The 12027-nt window shown below is 45.0% G+C and overlaps 1 pseudogene; it reads right to left on the bottom strand.

The window, feature by feature from the left end:
* Positions 1-9739: 9739 nt before the first annotated feature.
* LOC129401866 (60S acidic ribosomal protein P1-like) lies at positions 9740-10110 on the bottom strand (annotated as a pseudogene).
* Positions 10111-12027: the final 1917 nt, after the last annotated feature.

Below are 12027 nucleotides of genomic sequence, written 5' to 3'. Positions count from 1 at the left end.
AATATTTCTTTTTTTTTTTCTTTTTGGGTCACACCTGGCCATGCACAGAGGGTTACTCCTGGCTCTGCACTCAGAAATTACTTCTGGCGGTGCTTTGGGGACCCTATGGGATGCTGGGAATCGAGCAAACTTGGGTCTGCCGCATGCAATTCAAACGCCCTACCCACAGTGCTATCACTCCAGTCCGCAGACTATTTTTTAAGGGCTTGAGTCTTAGTTCATTTTCTCTTTGGTTGAGTTATTAAATGAATGAATTCAGGCCTCAGTACTTAGCCTTTTTCATTCAGACCCTCTAGTAACTCATTCATTCCCATTGCTTAAACTTCGCAATGTACGTTTTTTTGTTTTTGTTTTGGGGCCACACCTTGCTGTGCTCAGGGCTTCTGGCTTGGTGCTTAGGGATTGCCCTTGGCAGAACAAAGGGGAAGGTACAAAGCCAGAAATCAAATTCAGGGCCTTACACGTAAAAAAACCTGTGCTCCTCGGCCGACCCGGTTTCAAATCCCAGCATCCCATATGGTCCCCTGAGCACCACCAGGAGTAATTCCTGAGTGCAGAGCCAGGAGTAACCTCTGTGCATCGCCAGGTGTGACCCAAAAACCAAAAAAAAAAAAAAAAAAAAAAACAAACCCTGTGCTCTACTGCTAAGACACAGCTCGAGCCTTACACTACCCTTCTTAAATAATTACTTTCTCTTTCACCTAAAGGTGTTTCAGTCACTTTACAAAGTTAAACCTGGGCCAGGGAGTTAGCACCTAGACCTGGAACCTGTACTCTGCACCAGATTTGAATTCTGGCACTGCCTAGTCCTCTGAGTGCACTGGATGTGGCCCACTATATCCCCACCTCCCCCCACCACCCCCAGCCCATCTCCCCTCTGAAATCATCATCATCATCATCCTGTTGACCGTCGAATTTCTCGATTGGTCTCAGTAACGTCTCCATTCGTCCTAGCTCTGAGATGTTAGAAGCCTCTCTTTACTTGTCCTTCCCAACAAGGGAGGCTCTTTCAGGGGAATGAGACCCATCATTGTTATTGGTTTTGGCATATGAATACACCAAGGGGAGTTTGCGAGGCTCTCCCATGTGGGCAGGAAACTCTTGGTAGCTTGGCAGGTTCTCCCAGAGGCAGAAGTAGGCTATAAGATGCTTCCGGGAGCTTCATTTTAAGTCTCTGGATGCTGGCTGTTGGTGGGATTACATGGCACTGGGGGCAGTCCCTGGGTGTGACCACCTAGCTACTGGGAAATGGGAAATCTGGGTGGAAGAAGCCCAGTCCTGATCTAAGCAGGCTTGGAGGTCTCAGACCTCGGTCCCACACACCTGGGTTCTTCTGCCGGTTCTTTCATGCGTGAGGCTCGTTCGAATGTGTGGAGAGGGGCCTTGAGCATGGCTGTGCCTAAGGTTCTGGAGGTCTTCGGCCATGGGAGCTCTGCTCGGGGTGGGGAGGGAAGCTGGAGCCCATCCCCTTCGAGGGGCCCCAGGGAAGACAGCCAGGAGCGCGGGCAAGAGACTCTGTCTCCTCTCTGAAAAAGCACCACAATTCAACTTAGGTTATTTTCCTAATATTCAACTCTCAATTTATTCTTCTCTATCCTGTCACTGGACTGGAGTGATAGCACAGCGGCTAGGGCGTTTGCCCTGAATGTGGCCAACCCAGGTTTGATTCCTCCCTCTTGGAGAGCCTGGCAAGCTACCGAGAGTATCCCGCCTGCACGGCAGAGCCTAGCAAGCTCCTCGTGACGTATTCGATATGCCAAAAACAGTAACAACAAGTCTCACAATGGAGACATTACTGGTGCCCACTCGAACAAATCCATGAACAACAGGAGGTCAGTGCTACAGTACTACAGTCCTGTCACTACTCCATCATGCTCCCTTCCTCTAAAGCTTTTATCTTTATTATTACAACTTGAACCACTACCCCAAGAGTAACATCAATTCTTTATCATAGGGGATCTGACAGATATGGTAGAAGGGTTAAGACTTGTACCTTCCATGCCACTGATCCTTATTTAGTTCATGGCATCACATATGATCTTCCAGTCATCACCAGGAGTGACCCCTGAGCACAGAACCTGGAGTATCCCCAGAGCACCACTAGGTGTGACCCAACCTCCTTCCCAAAGAAAGTAGTAGCAAATCGCAATGTGAGTCTGAATCGGAAGGATTATATAGCTAAAGGGTCTGGGTTGAGGTGTGTTTGTGTGTGGGGGGGTATTTACAGCACTATATTTACAGTATTACAGTGTTTCTATCTCTGTGTCAGAGGTATAGGAAGAGAGCAGGAGATATTTTTCAGGATTGTGGTCGACCAGTCTACACATTTGTGCTCAGAATATTTTGTAGCCTTCAGCACAAATCAGCTTATTACATTTCTTATGAATCCGCTTATAAGAGGTACTTAATTCCATTTATATGAACTCCTTAGAATAGTCAAGCTCATAAAAACCAAAAGTATGATGATGTTGCCAAAGGCTTGGTGTGGGGAAAAGAGGATTAACGTTCAATGGGTAGTTTCAGTTTAGCAAGATGAAAGAGTTATAGAGATGGATGGTGGTGGATGGCACACCCGCATACCCGTCTCAATGCATTCCACTGAACCAAACTATACTCCACAACGCTGGGGAGATAGTGCAGCCGGCAGGGCACTTGCCTTGCACACGGTGACCTAAGCTGAACCCCCCAGAATCACATATAGTCCCCTGAGCACAGAGCCAGGGGTAAACCCAGAGCACTGTTAGTTGTGCCTTCCCGACCCGCCCCAAACAAACAAAACATAAATTGAATCCCACTAAACAAAACCTTAGAACTTGTTAAGTGATTGATGTGATGTATATTTATGGCAGTGAAAAAGCAAAATGTCAGGAGTTGTGACTCAGTGGTTAAGTTCTTCTCTGTCATGTGTGAGGCTGTGAATTTGATTCCTGGAACACACACACACACACACACACACACACACAGTAAAAGTAGCAACAAAGTATCTTATTACAAATGCTGACTAAGTAATTTTTGTTTTTGTTTTTGTTCCACATCCAGCAGTATTCCTGGGTAACTCCTGACTCTGGTTTTTTTTTTTTTTTTTGCTTTTTTTTTGGGGGGGTCACACCCTGAGATGCACAGGAGTTACTCCTGGCTCTGCACTCAGGAATTACTCCTGGTGGTGCTCAGGGGATCATATGGGATGCTGGGATTTGAACCCGGGTCGGCCATGTGCAAGGCAAATGCCCTACCCGCTGTGCTATCACTCCAGCCCCTGTAATTCCTGACTCTGTACCCAGGAATCACTCCTGGTAGTGCTCAGGGGATAACATAGGATGCGAGGATTCAATCCCAGGCCAGCTGTGTGCAAAGCAAAGCTCACTACCTGCTTTACTATCTCTCCAGTCCTGTGGAAGATGATTTATTCAGTGGCATGCATTTACATGGAAGTGCAGCTCACCACCATCCATCTTCACAACTTTTCATCTTGTTAAACTAAAACTACCCACTTAACATTAATCACCCGTCAGCAATATATGTGTCTTTACAAATCTCTGCATGAAAACAAGTATATATACTCTCTCAAAGTAAAATAATATCATTCTATTTGGAAAAAATTGTGTTTGTTCTCGGGCCATACCCAGTGGTGCTCAGGGATGACTCCTGGTTTTACATTCAGGGATCACTCCTGGTGAGGCTCCAGAAATGGTGCTAGGGTTCAAATCCAGGCCAGCTCTGTGCAGGGCAAGCGCCCTATCCACTGGACTATTGTTCCAGCCTAAACTTTTTAGTAACAAACTTTTTGATTGACTTTTAAATTGCTATTGATTTATTAGTGGTTTACTATAGTTTGAGTTTTTAGGATTTAGCTTTGTAACTATCTGGGTGCAATTATCACCAAGCTGGAACTCCTACCAAATTCCAGTGCCATTCTATTATCAAAATCACTGTATCACTGTAACACTGACATCCCTTTGATCATCGATTTTCTCAAGCAGGAGCCAGTAATGTCTCCATTTGTCCTAGCCCTGAGATTTTAGCAGCCTCTCTTTACTTGTTCTTCCCAGTGGTGCCACACTGAAGGCTCTTTCAGGGTAAGAGTAACGAGACCCATCACTGTTACTATATTTGGCACATCGACTAACCTACGGAGAGCTTGCCAGGCTCTGCCATGTGGGCAGAATGCTCTCCGTACCTTGCCAGGTTCTCTGAGAGGGAGAACTAGGCTATAAGAGGTTGCATTCATGGCCGCTCGCTTCCGGGAGCATTGTTTTATAGTCTCTGGATCTTGGCCATTGATAAGATTACATGGGCGCCAGGGCAATTTGTAAGTGTGGCTGCCAAGCTACTGGAAAATGGGGGAAATGGGTGGAGGAGGCCCAGTCCCTATCAGAGCAGGCTTGGAGATCTCACCTATTACCAAAATAGCTCTGTTAATTCCCCGAATGCTCCCTTTCCTCTAGTGACCACCATAGTTCTCACTAAGTATAGAAATTACTTTTGTTGTTTATTTTTCATTTAGCCACTTATTTGCTTTATAGTCCACATTCAGTGAAACCATCTAATAATTATCTTTCACTTCCTTATTTCACTTAGCATAATCACTTCAAGTTTCATATATTTTATCACAAAGGCAGTCTTATTTTAATGGTAGAGTAATATCCTATTGAGTATATAAGTCACAGCATCCTCATCTAGTCATCTGTTAATAAGCATTTAAATTGATTTCATGTGCTTTTTTTGTTTGTTTTTTTTTTCTTTTTGGGACAACCTTGTGATGCACAGGGTTTACTCCTGGCTCATGTGCTCAGGAATACTCCTGGCAGTGCTTGGAGGACCGTATGGAATGCTGGGAATTGAACCCGGGTTGGCCGTGTGCAAGGCAAATGCCCTACTCGCTGTGCTATTGCTCCAGCCCCTCATGTTTTGATTCTTGTAAATACTGTCAACTATGAACTTAGGGGTGCAACTGTCCTTTCAAATTAGTGTTTTTATGTCCTTAGGATAAATGCTAAGGAAAGATACTGCTGAATCATATGGATTTTATTTGTAAACTTTGGAAAGATGAAATATTCCTGGTTTTCTGCTAAAAAGGACCTTGCGCTGCCAGGCGTGAACCTCAGATCTCCTGCAAAGCATGCACTCATTAAACTTTCTCTCTGGCACCTCCATTAAAAACATAAGCCTCCATATTATTTACCACAGAGCTTTCACCATCAACAGTGCACCTGAGTTCTTATTTAGCCACATTCTTGCCAACCTTGTTATCAGTGGTTTTTATGTAGGTCAGCATCATGGGTGTGACGTGTTCTCTCTTTTTTTTTTTAAATCTCATAGGTGTTAGGTGATCAAAGCCATCTCTTTGTGTTTTTGATTTTCATTCCCCTAATAACTGGTGTAGAGCATTTTTTTTGGCGGGGAGAGAGTCGCACCCGACATTGCACAGGGATTACTACTGACTCATGCACTCAGGAATTACTCCTGGAAGTGCTCAAGTGACCATATGGGATGCTGGGAATTGAACTTGGGTCTACCGCTTGCAGGGCAAACACCCTACCTGCTGTGCTATCACTCCTGTCCAGGTGTGGAGCATTTTTAACCATGTATCTTTGGACCATTCTTATATATTTTTTGAGAGATGTCCAGTCAGGTCCTTTGCCCATTTTTAAATATCGTCCTATTTGTTTATTCTTGCTTCTATTTCCTTTTGCCATTGGAATTGAGTCTCTGAATCCATCTCTGATACTGAGGTCCTGCTCTGTAATACCCCTATGTATTTTTTTGTTGCAGCTTTGATATAGCTTAGTCTTTAAACCATTTTGAGCTAATCTTTCTTTCATGATCACGAAATCCCGTTGATCATCGAGTGACTTGAGCGGTCTCAGTAACCTCTCCATTTGTCCTATCCCTGAGATTTTAGAAGCCTCTCTCTTCTTGGCCATCCCAATGATGACGCATTGGAGGCTCCTTCAGGGTCAGGGGAATGAGATTCATCTGGTTACTGGATTTGACATATAGATACACCATGGAAGCTTTCGAGGCTGTCCCATGTGGGAAGGAAGCTCTCAGTAGCTTGCCAGTTTCTCCCAGAGGGTAAGATATCTTCTTCTGGGAGCTTGCTTTTAAGAGGATGTTGGCCATTGATGGGGTTACACACACCTGGGTTCCTCTGCCAGTACCTTCATGGGTGAGGCCTGTCCGAACTTGTGGAGAGGGGCCTTGAGCATGGCTGTGGCTAGGTTCTGGTGGTCTTCGGCCGCCAGGAACTCTGCTCAGGGCAGGGAGGGAAATCTGGAGCCCATCCCCTCCGAGGAGCCCTGGGGAAGACAGCCAGGCATGCGGGCAAGGAACAAAATGAGGAATTTTTCTTTATGGTATTAAATAGTGAATAAATGTCATCTTTCATGTGGGTAGCAATTTAGTTTTCCTACATCATTTATGAAGAGGCTTTCTTCTGTCCATTTTATGATATGGTTCATTAATTACAGATTAGATGGTCATATATGTATGAATAATTTCAGGCTCTCTATTCTTTGCCAAGAATGAGCTGTTTTTTGTTTGTTTGTTTTGCTGGAGCACTACTATAGCAGGAAAAGAGTTTACTTTGCATGCAACCCACATAGTTTTGATCCCTGGCATCACATATAGTCCCCTCAGCACCAGTAGTGCAAAAATCAGGAGTATGCCAGGTGTGGACCAAAACCAAAACCAAAGGAGAATGATCTGGTTTGTTGTAATGCCACACTATTTTAATAACTACATGACAGGACCTGGCAAGCTACCCGTGTTGTATTTGATATGCTAAAAACAGTAACAAGAAGTCTCACAGTGGAGATGTTACTGGTGCCCGCTCAAGCAAATCGATGAACAACGGGAGGACAGTGCGACAATGTAGTGCTACTGCTCTGTAAGGAAGCTTGAAGTTTGGGAGTGGAATGCTTTCAATTTCCTTTTATCTTAAAATTACTTTGGCTAACCAAACTCCTTTGTGTGGAACTTTTTATTTTAACTTGACAACATTTAGTAGCATTTCTCCATGTTGCTAACTAAGTTTTTCCTATAACAGTGGTTCTAAATTATGGTCCGTAGAAACACAGCATTCTTCTACACATTCATTTATTGAATAGCAAATTCGGGAAATGATCCCAGTAAGCTGTGTTTTATCACAGCTATGCTTTAAATTCTCTAATCAATTATGATGTATACAGAAATTTGAGTTACTATTCTACAGTATGATTTTTTTTTTTTTTGCTTTTTGGGTCACACCTGGCGATGCACAGGGGTTACTCCTGGCTCTGCACTCAGGAATTACTCCTGGTGGTGCTCAGGGGAGCATATGGGATGCTGGGAATCGAACCTGGGTTGGCCGCGTGCAAGGCAAATGCCCTACCCGCTGTGCTATTGCTCCAGCCCATCTACAGTATGATTTTAATTGTATTCTAATAGTTGATGATGTCCAATAGGAACACTTCATTTAAGTGCCCTGATATTGTTGGATGTGGAAATGATTACTTTTCACTATTTAAGTAGCACTCAAGTATTGTTGGTGCATTTAAACTTTGAAGGTATCTATGGGGGAAGAAACTTTTATTTAATTCAGGCAGTTATATTTAGGGTTATTCTTACATAGATCTTAGCCTCTACCATAAAAATGCCTTCCTGACCTATAGCTGACTTTTACCCAGACCCTCTAGTATAAGTATTCCAAACCTATGTTCCATCTTAGCCAGTATTGCCTTAAGAAAGTCTCTAAAATACCATGTCACATCCATCACTCTAGTGAATTGTTGATTGACTGGTGTTGTGGAAATAATAGAATTTACCAAAGGCTAAAGTAGAGGCTAATAAGAAACATTTATAGAGTGAATGCTGAGAAGGCCTGGGGCAGACTGAAGAGAGCTGTCTGCCCTGGGGCTAGGGATGTAAGGCTTTATCTGGCCTGAGAGCAGAGGGTTGTCGCGTGCAGATGGTGGTGGCATTTTTGCAGCATTTAAAAATATCATAGCCCGTGTTTCTTTTCTGTATGCAGGAAGTAGCAGGGTGGTTTTGAGGAACAGAATGAGGACTGATTTCTACCATAGTAGAGGCTTTTCAGGAACAGGATGAGCTTATGGGCAATGCAGCATTTCTCCTCCTGAGTGCAGAGCGAGGAGTAACCCCTGTGCATCGCCAGGTGTGACCCAAAAAGAAAAAAAAAAAAAAAAAAGAATGTATAGATTTCATATGCAATAAAATGATGATTATATCATGTACTGTGATTACCATTCTAGGGACAATTAGCATCTCATCATGTCACCTAATTATTTGTTACTGAAATAACGAAAATCTACTCTCTTAGTTTGATGGCTATACTATTATATTGGCTATAATCACTATACAGTGTTTTAGATTTATCAGACTTCTTTACTAGTTGCAAGATTGTACCCTTACATACCATTGCTTTATCCACCACCTCATGTACCCTGCACGCACACAGACACAGACACAGACACACACACACACACACACACACACACACACACACACTCTACATCCCCTAGTAACCATTATCTCACTCTCTTTGCAGTTTGTCTCTTTCAGATTTCATACCTCAGTGATCTCCTGAATCATTTGCCTTTCTCTGTTCTCCCAACCTCTGCAGAGCCTCCCTCTTTCTCTGTTTGACTTATCTCCTATAATATAATGTCTTCAGATTCTATCCATGTTACCAAGAATGACAGAATATCTTTTTGTGTGTGCGTTTCCCTTGTGTGGTTATATATCTCCTGACATTCCAGGGTGTTTGTCACCAGCATCCTGGTGTGTGTGTGTGTGTGTATGTGTGTGTGTGTGTGTGTGTGTGTGTTCTTCTGGACCTGAACTGGTTATCTACTGCTCAAGAGGACACCATCTGGAAAGGCTGCGACATGGATAGCTCGTGCCCAGGGGTGCTGCTTGTTAAACCTACCCTAGGTCCAACCCCCAAAGAGAAAGACATTTATAATCCAAGCCATGCTTGTGGACCAATAACTAACCTTCAATACCTATTTTGCCAAACAGCCATATATTAATTTAAAGACAGCTTCTTTCTCCATTTAATCATCTTCTTTACTCTTGGCATAATCTATAACATTTTATATTTAATTATCTGGGACCCCAAAACAACCCTATCAACTATATTCTTGAAATTCATCACAATAGACAACCTCTGTATCCCTAGACCCAGCCAGTAATCTTGTTTGGCCCTTGTCTTCTTAACCTAATCATCACACTTGTTCCCTCTTGCCTCTAGGCCCTCAGTTTCGAAACTTGCAGTTAAGTGAACTAACAGTTTAAACACGTAAGACCAATGTTCCGGGTGGAGTGATAGTACAGCAGGCGAGGCACTTGCCTTACTCAGGACTGACCCAGGCTCGAGCCCTGGAATCCCATATAGTCCCCTGAGCATTTCCAAGAGTAATTCCTGAGTGCAGAGCCAGGAATAACCCCTAAGCATAGACAGGTGTGCCCCTCCCCCAACCCCTCACACTACCCCCCGTCCCCCCTGCAATAAAAAGACCAACATTTTCATGTGGTCGCATCTCTCTGTGACATGGTGATGGCAATAAGTTGTAACATTTCTATGTTAGTCTGAAGCAGTTCTAGGAGACAGACCATTGGCCCCGATCTGCAATGTCCATCGCCATCTCTCAGGAGGAGAAATATGGGATGACCATATGGGATGCTGGGAATCGAACCTGGGTCGGTCGTGTGCAAGGCAAATGCCCTATCCGCTGTGCTATTGCTCCAGCCCCTCAAATCTATACATTCTTTTGAAAAAGTTCAGTTTTTCATTGAGCATGTCACAAAAGATTGAGTCAAAAAGACCAAAACCTATCTCATGGTCAGATTTCTCAGATTCTTCTTCCTTTGCTTCCACTTTCTTTTCCTCAGCCACGGGGGAGGGGGCGGTCCCTGACCTTCCACCACTGCAGATCAGACCCCCAGTGTGAACGTCAGTCAGGGCCTTGGCGAACAAGCCGGATCAGAAGGACCCCACTAGGACGCCCGTCGCATTGCTGAGCGCGTTGCTCTCATCCTCCGTGAGGGTCACACCTCATGTGGGTGCCAGGTGAGCGCTCAGGAGACACAGGCGAGCTCCGAGACAGGTCACTGCGAGGTCAGGGGCCGGGTGGTCACTTTTTGGTTCACACCCGGAGATGCACAGGGGTTACTCCTGGCTCATGCACTCAGGAATTACTCCTGGCGGAGCCTGGAGGACCATATGAGATGCTGGGAGTCCAACTGGGTCGGCGGCATGCAAGGCAAACACCTTACCTGCTGTGCTATCACTCCAGCCCCCACTGCTAATTATTTTGGAGTGGAGGAAGATTACACCTAACAGCACTGAGAAGCAATTTCTGGCTCCGAGGTGAGGACTGACCACTGGCGATGCTTGGGGGACCCTCAGGAATGCCAGGGATGTGAACACTGATTTGGCTGCATGTTTAAGGCAAGTGTCTTATCTCCTATACTATCTCTCCAGGCCCCCAATATCAAAGTCTTATTCCACCACTTGTTTTCCTGGACCACTCTTGGTACCACCTGCCAAGGTCTAGAGCTTGAGAATAGGATGCAAGACAGGAATAACTACAAGACATCCATTGGGATAGGGGCTGGAGCAATAGCACAGTGGGTAGGGCATTTGCCTTGCATGCAGTTGACCCGGGTTTGATTCCCAGCATCCCATACGGTCCCCTGAGCACTGCCAGGGGTGATTCTTGAGTGCAGAGCCAGGAATAACCTCTGTGCATTGCTAGGTGTGACCCAAAAAGAAAAAAAAAAAAAGACATCTATTGGGGAAAACCTCTACGAGAGCAAATGGGGAGGCCCATAAGGGAGGATGAAAAGACATTAAATCCCATTGTAAACCTGACTTCAGGGGAAGGAACGAAGATGGGATAAAAGCATCTTATGCCTCATTGTAATTTTTTTCTTTTTTAATTTTGGGGCCACACCACATCATGCTCAGGGTTTCCTACTCTCTGTACTCAGGGATCACTCCTGGAAGGGATCAGAGGCCCATATGTGGTCCCAGAGATTGAACCTAGGCTGGCCACATGTGAGGCAAGTTTCCTGCCCTCTGTACGCTCCCCCTCCTGCGGCAATTCTTTAGAGAAGTTAGGCAGGGCTGTTGGGGATGTTTGTTTGTTTTGAAGCCACATCTGGCTATGTTCAGGGATCACTATTGGTTGTGTTTGGGTGGTGCTGTGGGGACCAGTACAGGGTGCTGGTGACCGAACTTGGGTCAGCCACGTGCAAGCAAGCACACTACCTGCTATACTAGCTCTGTGGCTCCTGAACAGAAATTCTTCTTGAACAGAGGTGGGTGGTGATTGCTTTCAGCCATAAAATAGTACAGAGTGCTATTGTACAAAATGGTTGGCCACAGCCTGCTGCTCATGGAAAAACATCTCCTGTTTCTGCAAACCACACTGCAGCTTCAGGCAAGGAAAAAGACACACTGTATACTGTAAGACAGCTGCTAAAATCCCTGTGGCATCTGTGTCTATGATACCTGCAGGCCTAGCCCCAGTGTGGGCTGCTCTTTTAGGCCTTGCCCAGTGCCTTATTGCTGTAAGTCATCCTCCCTGTGGGCTGGAGCAATAGCCCCGGGTAGGTCGTTTGCCTTGCATGCAGCTGACCTGGATTCAATTCCTGTCCCTCTCAGAAAGCCCGGCAAACTACCGAGAGTATCTGCCTGCTCGGCAGAGCCTGGCAACCTACCCGTGGTGTATTTAATATGCCAAAAACAGTAACAACAAGTCTCACAATGGAGACATTACTGGTGCCTGCTCGAGCAAATCAATGAGCAGTGGGATGACAGTGACAGTGATCCTCCTCACTTCTGTGGGCCAACAATCCCCACATGGGGACTCTGGATCCTGACTCTTATGCTGTCTAATGTGTGTTTCCTCTCATTCTGTCCTTCCGAATATTATTAGATAAGCCAACGCTAAGGTTCTTCAAGATTCTCCCCTGGACTGTCTCTTTAACCACTGGACTACATTCAATCTCCAAACTGAG

This window comes from Sorex araneus, chromosome 2, assembly GCF_027595985.1.
Source record: "Sorex araneus isolate mSorAra2 chromosome 2, mSorAra2.pri, whole genome shotgun sequence".
NCBI classification, from domain to species: Eukaryota; Metazoa; Chordata; class Mammalia; order Eulipotyphla; family Soricidae; genus Sorex; species Sorex araneus.
The sequence above is the reverse complement of the archived record's forward strand: the minus strand, read 5'-3'. Positions and strand labels throughout refer to the sequence as shown.